The sequence below is a fragment of the Entelurus aequoreus genome, linkage group LG03 (genome assembly GCF_033978785.1).
Source record: "Entelurus aequoreus isolate RoL-2023_Sb linkage group LG03, RoL_Eaeq_v1.1, whole genome shotgun sequence".
NCBI lineage: Eukaryota > Metazoa > Chordata > Actinopteri > Syngnathiformes > Syngnathidae > Entelurus > Entelurus aequoreus.
In genome coordinates this window covers 39,264,445-39,277,958 of record NC_084733.1, presented here as the reverse complement: position 1 = coordinate 39,277,958, position 13,514 = coordinate 39,264,445, and the positions used below count along the sequence as shown (strand labels likewise).

Below are 13,514 nucleotides of genomic sequence, written 5' to 3'. Positions count from 1 at the left end.
TGTACGTTTGTATAAGGAAGAAGACGTGAAGCTATTTGGACACAAGTGAGACACAATATGGTGGCGTGTAAAAACTACACATGAGTAAAGCGATAAGAAGAGGTAACAAATCCCAAAATAAGTAAAGAGGAAATGCAGAAAAAATGTCAAAACCGAACATAAACATGAAGAAAAATGCAGACAACAAACATGCCATCTATGACAAATGTTGATGATTTGTATCATTGGGCCCTGTGTTGAATACATGAATTATTTCAGTTCAAGAGTGTGGGGGTCAAACAAAACCAAGTCTGCCGGTCATCATCCACAAAACAAGAGCAATTTCTGTAACATTCAAGCGCATTGTGAACAATAGGAATCCATTTAAAAAGTCATGGTTCATTGTTGGGCTGCATTATTTGTCCAAAAATAAAATCTCAATGTTCTTTTCTCTGGAAATTCTATTTCCCATTGTTGAGTTGAGTTTGAGTTTATTTCGAACATGCAAGCATACAACATGATACATCACAATTTCCAGTTTCTCTTTTCAATATCTGTCATTTTGACTTTTTGGTTAAAACTACAGAGACAACGGAGGGGTGGGGGTTGCTGACGTCATCATGTTATATGTAATTAAGCCGGCTGATAAAAACACATTTGTATTTGTATTCATTATTTGTATCAACATTTCAGCTTTTTCTCATTGCATTATGCCTTTTTGCTCTAGTTTTCTATTGTTGATGTTTTCTAATAGTTTATTTTATTCCTACAATGTGCCCAAGGTTCATAAAAAAAAACTGGGCTACACTTTAAACACCACTGGTTTACATAATTCATAAGTGTTGCCACACGACAGAAGAGTCTCCTCAAGTTCTTACTGTAGCACTTAAGGAAGTGATAAAGGTTGGGTTGCTCCTGGAAGTCTTCTTTGTGTTGGTACTTGTAGAGCAGGAGTGTCCAAGCTTTTTAACTTAGAGCCCACATTGGGCCAAAAAGATTTGGCCTGACAACATCCTTAACATTTTGCAATCAATCCGGAACATCAAACACAAATAAAATTTGCCAAACATGGCAAAGTGTTAGGACAAACTGTTTTGCATGTTGCCTATCATGCTTTTTAGTGGCATTAGAAGTGTGTAATTCTGAATTGTGTATGGTGGTTAGACATTTTTTATAATGTATACATAATTCAGTGGACATGTAACATCATGTGCCACATGTGTGTTAACTTGAGGTGTTGTTTATTTATTTATTTTTTATCTGCACAATGGTTGTTTGGATTGCTACATATAATTTGATGCTAAGCTCATCAATTTGTATTTAATGTACATGGTTATTGACTGACGTTACTCACGTTTGCTTGAAGATGAGGATACGCTTGCAGTAGATTAACTTTAATGTTATTACAATAATATTTCGAGAAAACCTGCGGGCCAGATTGAGTACGCTGATGGTCCGAACATGGCCCGTGGGCCGTAGTTTAGACTCACCCGTTGTAGCGCAAGAATTCAAGGAAGTTTATTGTCTAACCAGCACACAAAAAGCACATAAGATTGCACAACATTCAGTACCGAAAGTTCCAAATTTAGCCAAATTAAAGATAGTATGAATATAATAATTTATTACTCAGACGTTTCAGCAGTAGAGCAGAACTAGAAGTATAGACGATAGTATTACGTATTTAAGTGCAAATATTTAACTGATATATGTGATCACATTTTCTCAATGTACAGTTGTGGTCAAAAGTTTACATACACTTGTAAAGAACATAATGTCATGGCTGTCTTGAGTTTCGAATAATTTCTACAACTCTTATGTGTTTGTGGTAGAGTGATTGGAGCACATACTTGATGGTCACAAAAAACATTTATGAAGTTCGGTTCTTTTATGAAAGGCCTTCCCAAAGTCCTAACTTAAACGTGTGGACAATGCTGAAAAAACAAGTCCATGTCAGAAAACCAACAAATTTAGCTGAACCGCGGCAATTTTGTCAAGAGGAGTTGTCAAAAATTCAACCAGAAGCTTGTGGATTGCTACCAACAGCGCCTTATTGCAGTGAAACTTGCCAAGGGACATGTAACCAAATATTAACATTGCTGTATGTATACTTTTGACCCAGCAGAATCGGTCACATTTTCAGTAGACCAATAATAAATTAAAAACAGAACCAAACTTCATAAATGTTTTTTGTGACCAACAAGTACAGTATGTGCTCCAATCACTCTATCAGAAAAAAAATAAAAGTTGTAGACATTTTTGGAAACTCAGGACAGCCATGACATTATGTTCTTTACAAGTGTATGTAAACTTTTGACCACTACTGTAGCTGCGTGTGAGGCACACTGTACTCTTGTGCCGTGCGTGACAATTATACTGTATTCTTACGCCGCACATGCTGTGACTAGTTCTCAAGCAAGTTTTTTTCTTAAAAAAACAATTCAATGAACCCTTCAAAGTGATCGCTATCGCAGAATAATGGAATAATACTAAAAAAGGAATAGATTTTGAACTGGAAGGATATGAAATGAACTACATCTGTCACGAACATGCTTCGCTGCTGTAGTTGTGAGCTCAAGATGGAGAAGACAGGTGGTGATGTGCAGGTAAGAAGAGGCTTTAATTATAGCTGTGTAGTACATACAAAGCAGAAGCAGCATAACAAACATAATGTAACTGTTGCCGTTTGTAACAGTCCTCATTTAAATAAGGCAGTCTGCAGCACGGTTCATTTGCACAGGCAGTGTTAGTGGATCACACGCAACAATCATAGTACGTGCTATTTTTTTTTTTTGCACACGCTGTTTGGATCTTAGCAAATCAGGTGGAAAAAAGTCATAAAACAAGGACCACCCGTACAAACGTTTTGGTATTGTATGCATGTATTGTGTTTGTGTGTGTGTGTGTGTGTGTATGTGTGTGTGTGTGGTTTCCTTCACATGTTCTTGGCATGTGTGCATTTGTGTCAGTGTGTGTTGGGGGAACTGAGGTGACCCGTTGAATGAGAATGCGCTCCGACAGAATGCCTCGTCAGATGTCTGGCGAGAGAAGCGACCAATCAGTTTGCATATCTGTCTGTGGTCCCAGCACACACACGCGCGCACACACACACACACACACACACACACACACACATACACACACACACACACACACACACACACACACACACACACACACACACACACACACACACACACACACACACACACACACACACACACACACACACACACACACACACAGACGTCTGCAAAAGAACCAAAACAAATGTGTGCAACATACATGTTAAATATTAAACACAATACACATGTAAGGACTGGCGTAGGTTGCGGGTACACACATACATACACACATACATACATACATACATACATACATACATATTTTGATGAAAGGTACACACATACTGTGCAGTGAATACACTAAAGCAGTGACTACACCAAGGCAGTGAATGAAACTCTCCTAACAGAATCCTACGCTCTGCCTCTACAGTATATGTGAAATAGGACTTCCTCCAACAAGGATGGCAGGGTTGGCTATAAGGGTGTCATTAACTGCTCCCCAGTGTGTGTGCGTGTGTGCGTGTGTGTGTGTGTGTAGCCCATATACAGATAGTATGGCGGAAAGGAGCCTGGAAGTTTGTGGGCTGAGGAAGCAAAGTTGGTGACCAGTGACAACAGTATAAAAAAAGTGAAAGACTAGATGGATGAATGATGTATACATACACAGTTTAAAGCAGTGGTCACTAACCTTTTCGAGCCCAAGATGTCATGGCGCTGGCTCAATCCTGCATGCTCTGCCGGCACATCCGCTGGCAGCGTGCCAGGACACGCCCCTGCTCGCTTTGGCCATCGCCGGCAAAGCTGCAAGCAATCAGCGCACCTGGGTCTAATGAAGGCTAGCAGTATAAAGACCAGCGGACCCGAGGATCCTGCGCCGGAACGTAGTTCACTCTTTGTAGTAAGCATCCCGTCTCTGACTTCCCCTCCTGCGTACTTGCTCTCTCTCCCTGTGAGTTCCCTGTTCCCGTGTCTTATGTGTTCCCCGCAGTGTTTTTCCTGTTCTCCGTGATCGAGCTGTGTGCCTCGACTCCTCTCTGGATTTTGGACTGCTTCCCCCGATCCTCGACCCCCTGCTTGGACTGGTTGCTTCTCTCCTTCCCCCGACCGCTTGCTTGCCTACGGACTGCCTTCTTGCCTGCCCCACTGGACTGACGAAAGATTCATCCAACACGTACTTACAACAAATCCTGGTAACATTAACATCGTTAATCCTACACATCGTTTCACACCAAACACATACAGTAGCATACCCCTCCCACACACTCATCAAAGGGTTCAATAAACCCGTTGAACCAATCCTAGTTTTGGTGTCGTCCCCCCGCCGTACGTAACACAAGATCCCTAGTCTCAGCCAAAAACCAAAGCAAGATCTACTCCTGCATTTATGAGACAAAATATATATACATATATATAAATATTTTTGTTTTTTGTTTTGTTTTTGTTTTTGTAAAGACAAATCTTTGTGTTGTTATTATTGGCCCATTTCAACGTTTTGGCTCTTTCTCATTGTGTGTCTTGCTGTTTTCCAAATTTTTGCTGGAGTTATTTGTTTTTTGTAATGTGACTAGGGCCAATGACAAACGAGTCACGGGCCACAGATGGCCCCTATGCCACACTTTGGGCACACCTGCTGTAGAAGCCAATTGTTTATGGCCACTGTCGTCATAGTGTCGAGAGCTGCAGGATGAGAGGCTGAAGAGAGAGAGGCAGAGGAATGTGGGCGTGTTCAGGCGTTAAAATACTTGTCTGATTGCGGGTCTGTTGTTGTTATTACACTTATTTTTTTCTAAAATGTTCGCGATTGACCGGTAGGGTCGTCAAGTAGACTGGTAGATCGCGATCGACGAATTGGCGCCCGCTGGTTTAAAGTCTAAAAAAAGTGTTATTCAGTAACAAAGACACTTAATGACACATTCCATTCACAAGATAAGTCAGATTTCTCAAATAATTCAGCTACCACCAACTTTAAACATTCTAAAGTCTTCAGTCTGACTGCGCCTGCCATTTCTTCTTTGTTGGTGGCGACTATTATTCTCTGTTGTTTGTTTGCTATTTCCTCCGGTCGGACATCCAAACTATTTTAAAAACTCGAACAAGTCTCGATGGAATAATACATACAAAATGTTAACCTGGGATGTCCCGAGGGCCAGATTGTGGCTTTGTCTTGTTCACCTGTGAATTTACACGTAGAAAGCTAATTTTGATGATCGCTTGATCAAACAGTACATGTAAGAGAGAACTGGTCAAATCTCGACGTGTTAATCCAATCTTTTGAAAAAATCAAACACAATCCAATTCAGACATTTCAAGTCAGTTAAAGCAATAACGGGTATTTTTCAGTGGATGTAAATGTAGTGACTGTAAGGGAGGTGTTAATACAACTGTATGTTGAAGGGAGGCATGTTGTTTGCAGTGCTATTGAACTACTAATATTGTGGTCATCTTATTTACGTAGTTACGGCACACGAGAAGAGCAAAAGCCTAGAAACGCATCAGTTGGAAAGTTTGAGCAAAATAGGACAATAACATAGAGGCACAGAAGTCATTAAACAGAAAATCCACACAAGCAGCATGCCTGTCCAGCAATAATACATTCTCTCAAGAGGTCCACAGCCATAACAACAGCCGCTTGGCAATACAATAGTGTAAAAGAGGAGAGCTATATATGAGGTTTACATATATTGTATATATACATGTACATATACATTATATATATATATATATATATATATATATATATATATATATATATATATATATATATATATATATATATATATATATATATATATATATATATAAAGGTCCATGGCTGGTGAGGCACTGACTTCATCACAGTCAGATTTACAAACATATGAACCCTAAAGAGCAGGGGTGTCCAAACTTTTTCCACTGAGGGCCGCACACGGAAAAATTAAAGCATGTGGGGGCCATTTTGATATTTTTCATTTTCAAACCATAACAAAATATATGCATTTTTTATTTATTTTACCTTTAGGGGTCCCGGGGACCATAAAGGGTCTCAGTCATTAAAATGTTAAAAAATAAGTCAGATTATTATTTTTTTTTAATTATTTAACGCTTACAGTAAATCTCTAAATCAACTTCAAGTTGATATAAAGTAATGCAAATTAAAAAAAATGTTTTATGGCTTTTCTGTCAAAAACAACTTAGTTTTTTTTATAGTAAAACTGAAATATGCTGTGTTTAGTAATTAGAGCCCTAAAAGATCAATAATGCAGGACACCATTGATTTTAATTATTTCATATTTTTGAGTAATCACAGTGAAAAGATAAATAAAAAATCACTAAATATATTTGGGATCCAAAAGGTGCCCCACTCATAAAGTGATACATTTTTATTGGGTTTTTATTTTACTTTCAACACTTAAGATACGAGATCAACTTCAGATATATCTGTCGATTTTATGCTGGAACTACTATTTTGTTTGTTTTATGCGCTTTTGTCAAAGAAAACTTTGATGTTTTTATATGTCAACCACACAATATATGCAATATTTACCACATAAAACATTTTAAAGTGAAATATTTAAAGTAATTGGAGCCCTGAAAATAATTCATTATAACATGGATTTTTTGTCATTATATATTTTTTTTGAGCAATGGCAAAAAAAAGAAAAATGAAGAAAGACAAAAGAAAAAAAACAGCCTGCATGGCAGCTTTTGTGTCAACATAGCAACTTTTTCTCGTTAGATTTCACCTCATTCCACTTTTTTTAATGTTCTTTTTTATTTTTACAATAGTATTTCCAGAATGTGTGGCGGGCCGGTAAACGATTAGCTGCGGGCCGCAAATGGCCCCCGGGCCGCACTTTGGACACCCCTGCTAAAGAGTATCTTATTCACCATGTGATTGGCAGCAGTTAACGGGTTATGTTTAAAAGCTCATACCAGCATTCTTTACACATACAAACTGTAGCACACAAAAGAGCACATTTAATGTACCTTGAAGGTAGAAAAGCGCTATACAAGTATAACCCATTTATCATTTATCATTTAATAAAAAAAACATTATTATGGTCTTACCTTTCTTGCTGGACATCCACACAGCCAGCCTTTGCGTGTGTACCACGCCGTTTGAAAAGAACGGGTCTTCTGTCCCGAAGTCAAAAGCAAACCTTTTAGCTCCGGCGTTGGTCTACCTTTAATTATTACCTCCTGCTTCGATTGAAAGTCCAGTTTAGAAAACTGTTTTATTTTACATATGTAATCCTCCATGTTTTTAATAAGAGTTCAGGCGAGAGGAAATAAACAATCGCTGCACTTATTGCTAACTTTTTTCTTTTTTTTTTTTTTTCTTCAGCGGCCGAGGAATGATCTCTGGGATCACTACCGCCCTCTACCACCAGGAGGCCGGATTACTGCAAGCCTCAGCCAGGACGTCTTTTGCAGCAGTTTTATGAAGGCTCAGCACAAAAAATAAGTTACACACATACAGTTGTTGACAAAATACACTGTAAATTATATACCTCAGCTAACTAAACTATGCCATAGTTTAGTTAGCTGGTATAATTAATATAGCAATACAGTCTCACTGCACAGCAGGCCAGCAGTTAGCCGAGTCATTGCGCACAATCCATGTTGAGGCACAAATCAGTGACGTGCCTCTACTGGCTGCTGATCACCGCACCGTCTCTTCTCTGTATTTGAACGGCAAATGTGAAAATAAAAATAAAAATAATCTAAAACTGGTGAAGTTAAATGGAAAATAACTTTAGTATAATCACTAGATACATATAACTATTTAATTATTTTTTTTTTCTTTTTACATTTTTTTTTCTTTCCATGATGGCAGGTGAGGCCCCGCCTCCCCTGCCTCTACTGACTGCACGTCACTGATATATATATATATATATATATATATATATATATATATATATATATATATATATATATATATATATATATATATATATATATATATATATATATATATATATATATATATATATATATATATGTCTTAATTAGATTATCCAAAAAAATAGTGCTCGATACCGTGGTAGAGCGTAATATGTATGTGTGGGAAAAAAATCACAAGACTATTTCATCTCTACAGGCCTGTTTCATGACGGGTTTCCTCAATCATCAGGAGATTTTTCAAAAATTTCCCACACATATATATATATATATATATATATATATATATATATATATATATATATATATATATATATATATATATATATATATATATATATATATATATATATATATATATATATATACCTGTATATATATATATATATATATATATATATATATATATACTTACATACACACATATATATCCCAGAGGCAGAGGTGTTGATGCAAAAAAAACATTTATAATAGACACTGTCCACAAACACAGAGAGCACCCTAACACTTCAGGCAGACTCCTGTTTGCAGACTTCTCTTCTGCATTCAACACCCTGCAGCCCCACATCCTGGCTGACAAACTCTCAGCCCTAGTTCATCTGGATGACCAGCTAATCCTGTGGCTAATGGACTTTTTAACCAACAGATCACGGAGAGTTCTGGACAACAACACCTTCTCTGACCTCCAACACGCCTGAACCGGCTCACTTCAGGGCTGCATGCGTTCACCTCTGCTTTTCATCCTCTACACTGATAGCTGCAGAACCAAACAGCCTAAAGACTGGTGTATACTCTCGCGTCGTGTAGCTTGCATAGGCGACACCGTCGTCCCCCATCCACATCCGTAGCCTCCCACTTAGCTTTTGTTCACCTCCAAAAAATCCTCCGTTCTGGTCGCTGGCAACGCAGAGCTGTGATTGGTTAGTTTTTGCCAAATGCACAAATGATCGTATGAAATAAAACAACAGTGATTAAACATTTGTCAGAAAACTGATATTGTGTACTTTATATCTCAGTGAGCTCTAAAAATAATAACTGAATGTGTCGTTTTTCAGCGTATTGTGTTGTTGGTGCGTCCAAAAAGAGTCACAAAGTAAGACACTCTTAACTTTTATTTTATGCTAACAGATTTTTTCTCTTCTTATATTATTATTTTGTTTTGTTTTGTTTTGTTTTGTACAGGACTTTGTGTTTGCCACTTGCCTGTGCGTGAAAAGTTCTGCATAAATAAAACTTGATTTGATATACATATAACATTGGTAATGGTACCGGTACTAAAATTATTTAGATACTTTTCTGTACTTTTCTAAATAAAGGGGAACACAAACAAATTGCTTTATTGGCTTTATTTTAACAAAAAATATTAGGGTACATTAAACATAGGTTCCTTATTGCAGTTAAGTCCTTAAATAAAATAGTGAACATACAAGACAACTTGTCTTTTAGTAGTAAGTAAACAAACATAGGCTCCTAATTAGTCTGCTGACATATGCAGTAACATATTGTGTCATTTACAATTCTATTATTTTGTCTACATGATTAAGGACAAGTGGTAGAAAATTAATTATTAATCTACTCGTGCACTTACTGTTAATATCTGCTTACTTTCTCTTTTAACATGTTCTATCTACACTTCTGTTAAAATGTAATAATCACTTATTCTCCTGTTGTTTGATACTTAACATTTGTTTTGGATGATACCACAAATTTGGGTATCAATTCGATACCAAGTAGTTACAGGATCATACATTAGTCATATTTAAAGTCCTCATGTGTCCAGGGACATATTTCTTGAGTTTACAAACATAAAATACATTAAAAAAAAAACAAAAGAAGATGTTGTGATGCCAAAAAATATTGACGTAATCATAGTAGTATCGACTAGATACGTGTCTGTACTTGATATCATTACAGTGGATGTTAGGTGTCGATCCACCAATGGCGTTTATTTACATTTTGATTAGAGATGTCTGATAATATCGGGCTGCCGATATTATCGGCCGATAAATGCGTTAAAATGTAATATCGGAAATTATCGGTATCATTTTTTTAATTATCAGTATCGTTTTTTTTTTTTTTTTTTTAATTTTATTAAATCCACATAAAAAACACAAGATACACTTACAATTAGTCCACCAACCCAAAACCAACCCCCATTTACACTCATTCACACTCATTCACACAAAAGGGTTGTTTCTTTCTGTTATTAATATTCTGGTTCCTACATTATATATCAATATATATCAATACAGTCTGCAAGGGATACAGTCCGTAAGCACACATGATTGTGCGTGCTGCTGGTCCACTAATAATACTAACCTTTAACAGTTAATTTTACAAATTTTCATTAATTACTAGTTTCTATGTAACTGTTTTTATATTGTTTTACTTTCTTTTTTATTCAAGAAAATGTTTTTAATTTATTTATCTTATTTTATTTGATTCATTTTTTTAAAAAGGACCTTATCTTCACCATACCTGGTTGTCCAAATTAGGCATAATAATGTGTTAATTCCACGACTGTATATATATCGGTTGATATCGGTATCGGTTGATATCGGTATCGGTAATTAAAGAGTTGGACAATATCGGCATATCGGATATCGGCAAAAAGCCATTATCGGACATCCCTAATTTTGATGATACTTGTAGGAAACTTACTTTATTTGTCGCCATGGAGGCGAGGATTACTGATTTAGGAGTCGCTAAAACACTGCCGACGGCGGATGGACGTTAGCCGCTAGCTAGCTAGCCATGTCTTAAAGCACCTCTTCTGGTGGGCGTTTCAGTGTTCAAACTTCACCTTCATCATTAGCTTTTAAGCCAAAATGCGTCCGTTCTCCCTTTTCTGTCTACACACTGTGTTTGCTTGCAAGTACTCCGTGATTGTGTGCTGCCGAACATGCTCCTCTGCTCGTAAAACCAGCAATGTCACGACGTGGTGCGGGACCGGTACGTTTCAGAGACGGTATCGTACCGAATATGATTCATTAGTATCGCGGTACTATACTAATATGATGATGCCGTACAACCCAAATATTTATATATATATATATATATATATATATATATATATATATATATATATATATATATATATATATATATATATACATATATATATATATATATATATATATATATATATATATATATATATATATATATATATATATATATATATATATACACCTTCCAATGAGCTTTATCGTCAAAAGCAAACATAATTTATAGACCTTTCTACAAATAACTTTCATTTTGTTCCAACAACTGGCTTGACTGTCTGGTACGATTTGTGAAGCAGAATTGACCCCTGAAGCAGATGAGGCGCAGTTGTTCGTATAAACAAAGTCTTTAATAAAAGCACAGGAAGATTAAAACACAAAACAATGGCACTGGTGGGAAAAGCCGGTGCCATGAAAAAACATGGAAAACAAAGTAGCAAATAAAAATACTATCAGAGATGAAGGTGACGGGATTCAGGGCACATTAAAACATAAAACGTAGCAAAATAAACCACTTATCAAGTTCAGGCAGGGAACAGTGGCAAGGAGACAGTTGGTGTGGTCTGATGTGAAGAGAAGACATCAGGGAAAGAACCAGTAACATTGGGTGACTGCAATCAGCTAATATAATGAGCTGTTTATTGCCACAGGTGAGCACACTTTGCTGCTGGTGCTGCTGCTGTTCCCTGTGTTTCAGTCGACCTTGTTTGGTGTTCCTGGGTAGAGGTGCTACAGCTCACCTGCAACCAGTTATCAATCAGCTGCTACCTAAGCCATCCATACTCTGAGGCACGATTGATGCGGGATTGTTACTCTGACCTCACCAGCGTGTAGTTGTTCTTTTACCTTGCTATTTCCTATCTTTTTGTGATGCTGCTTTGATTCCTGATTATATGTTATCTTGGAATATTTATTTAGGACGTCTTTTGTCATCAGTTTTTTTTTTTGTTGTACCATTACTTGTGCTGTAGCATTCCCTTTGTTCTTAATTGAACTTAATGTTTGTACATATTTCCTGTCTCTCCTATGTCTGTATTCTGCCAGCCATAACATCAACTATCCCACATGTTGGTGACTAAGTTTTGGTGCTTTTTTTTTGTAAATGAGTATGATGGCGGGCAGCACGGTGTCACAGGGATCAGTCTGTGTGCCTCACAATACGAAGGTCCTGGGTTCGATCTCCGGGCTCGGGGTCTTTCTGTGTGGAATTTGCATGTTCTCCCTGTGACTGCGTGGGTTCCCTCCGGGTACTCCGGCTTCCTCCCACCTCCAAAAACATGCACTCTGGGATAGGTTGATTGGCAACACTAAATTGGCCCTAGTGTGTGAATGTGAGTGTGAATGTTGTCTGTCTGTCTGTGTTGGCCCTGCGATAAGGTGCCTATTTGTCAAAGGTGTGCCCCGCATTACGCCCGTGTGCAGCTGAGATAGGCTCCAGCACCCCTGCAATCCTGAGAGGGACAAGCGGTAGAAAATTGATTAATGGATGGATGGAGTATGATGTGGCCAAAGATGTCATGATCTGTTTGAGCTGCAACCCAGAAAACAAAGACAAATGCAAGGTGCAGGAAAAGTGTCTCCTGATGGGTGTGGTTACCACAGCCTTTTCAGACAGGAGCCAAAGGACGGCATTCAACACCAAATTAAACAGATGTAACAAATCAAGAGCACAAAATCGGAGCTAAAATTGGGGGGAAAAAACTGTTCTGTAGAAATTTAGGGTATGTCCCCACAGAAACATTTGTGGTTCGTTCTTGTTTTGGGTTAAAAAAAATAAATGCGTCCCCACAGTGTCCTATCAATAGTCAGTCACATCCAGGCTGAAACGTTACCGATGTGAGAATGATGTAATACAGTGCCTGGCCATAAGTGGCACTTTAAGCAAACAAAGCCACCAAAACTATAGAAGAAGAAGTTCTAGTCTATAGTCACACGTCAAAACAAAAAGTCAAGATGGCAGATGCACGCAAAGAAAGTCACTCTTGTTTGAACATACGACGAGGTGAACTTACTTCTTTCTACGTGTCACACTTAATTAGAAAATTGTGAACTTTTAACACAATGTTGACTGGGAGTCCTAAAGATTATTCATTCACTAAAACTCGCCCCAGTCTCCAGCTTTCCTGGAATGCTTACAGTCCCCCTAGCAATAGTTTGCTTCTTGGAGTCTTGGCGAGGACAACTAAAGCAGAAATGTTCTTCTGGTAGGTTTAATTATACTTTCATCTTCACAAACTAATTGTTACCAGCCACTTGTTATGCTACATCAAAGCTAGTTTAGCTAGCATGGTGATGTAACTATCGAGTTATGATGCATAATCTATGCACCAAGATCAGTGCATGCAATTGTCTGGAAGTCTGCTCACTCTCGCTGCTTGCCGCTCAAAGTTAAGTGTTATCTTTCTATCTGTCGCCGCTGTTTGCTGTTCAAAGCTAAATGCTATCTTTCTATCTGTGTGCTTCTAATTGTTTTACAGCTTTCTTTATTCATTCTCCAACACATTTAGTAGTCGTATCAAACTTACAAAGCACCCACTCTCTGTTTTATCGCTTCACTTTCAGCTAGCTAGCTGTTTAGCTAGCGAAG

At 37.6% G+C, this 13,514-nt stretch overlaps 1 long non-coding RNA gene across 1 annotated transcript; it reads left to right on the top strand.

The window, feature by feature from the left end:
* The first annotated feature begins 3,784 nt into the window (after positions 1-3,784).
* LOC133645644 (uncharacterized) lies at positions 3,785-7,604 on the top strand. The gene is made up of 3 exons (XR_009825162.1): positions 3,785-3,939; positions 4,030-4,231; positions 7,366-7,604. It is a non-coding gene; the product is annotated as an uncharacterized LOC133645644 (long non-coding RNA).
* Positions 7,605-13,514: the final 5,910 nt, after the last annotated feature.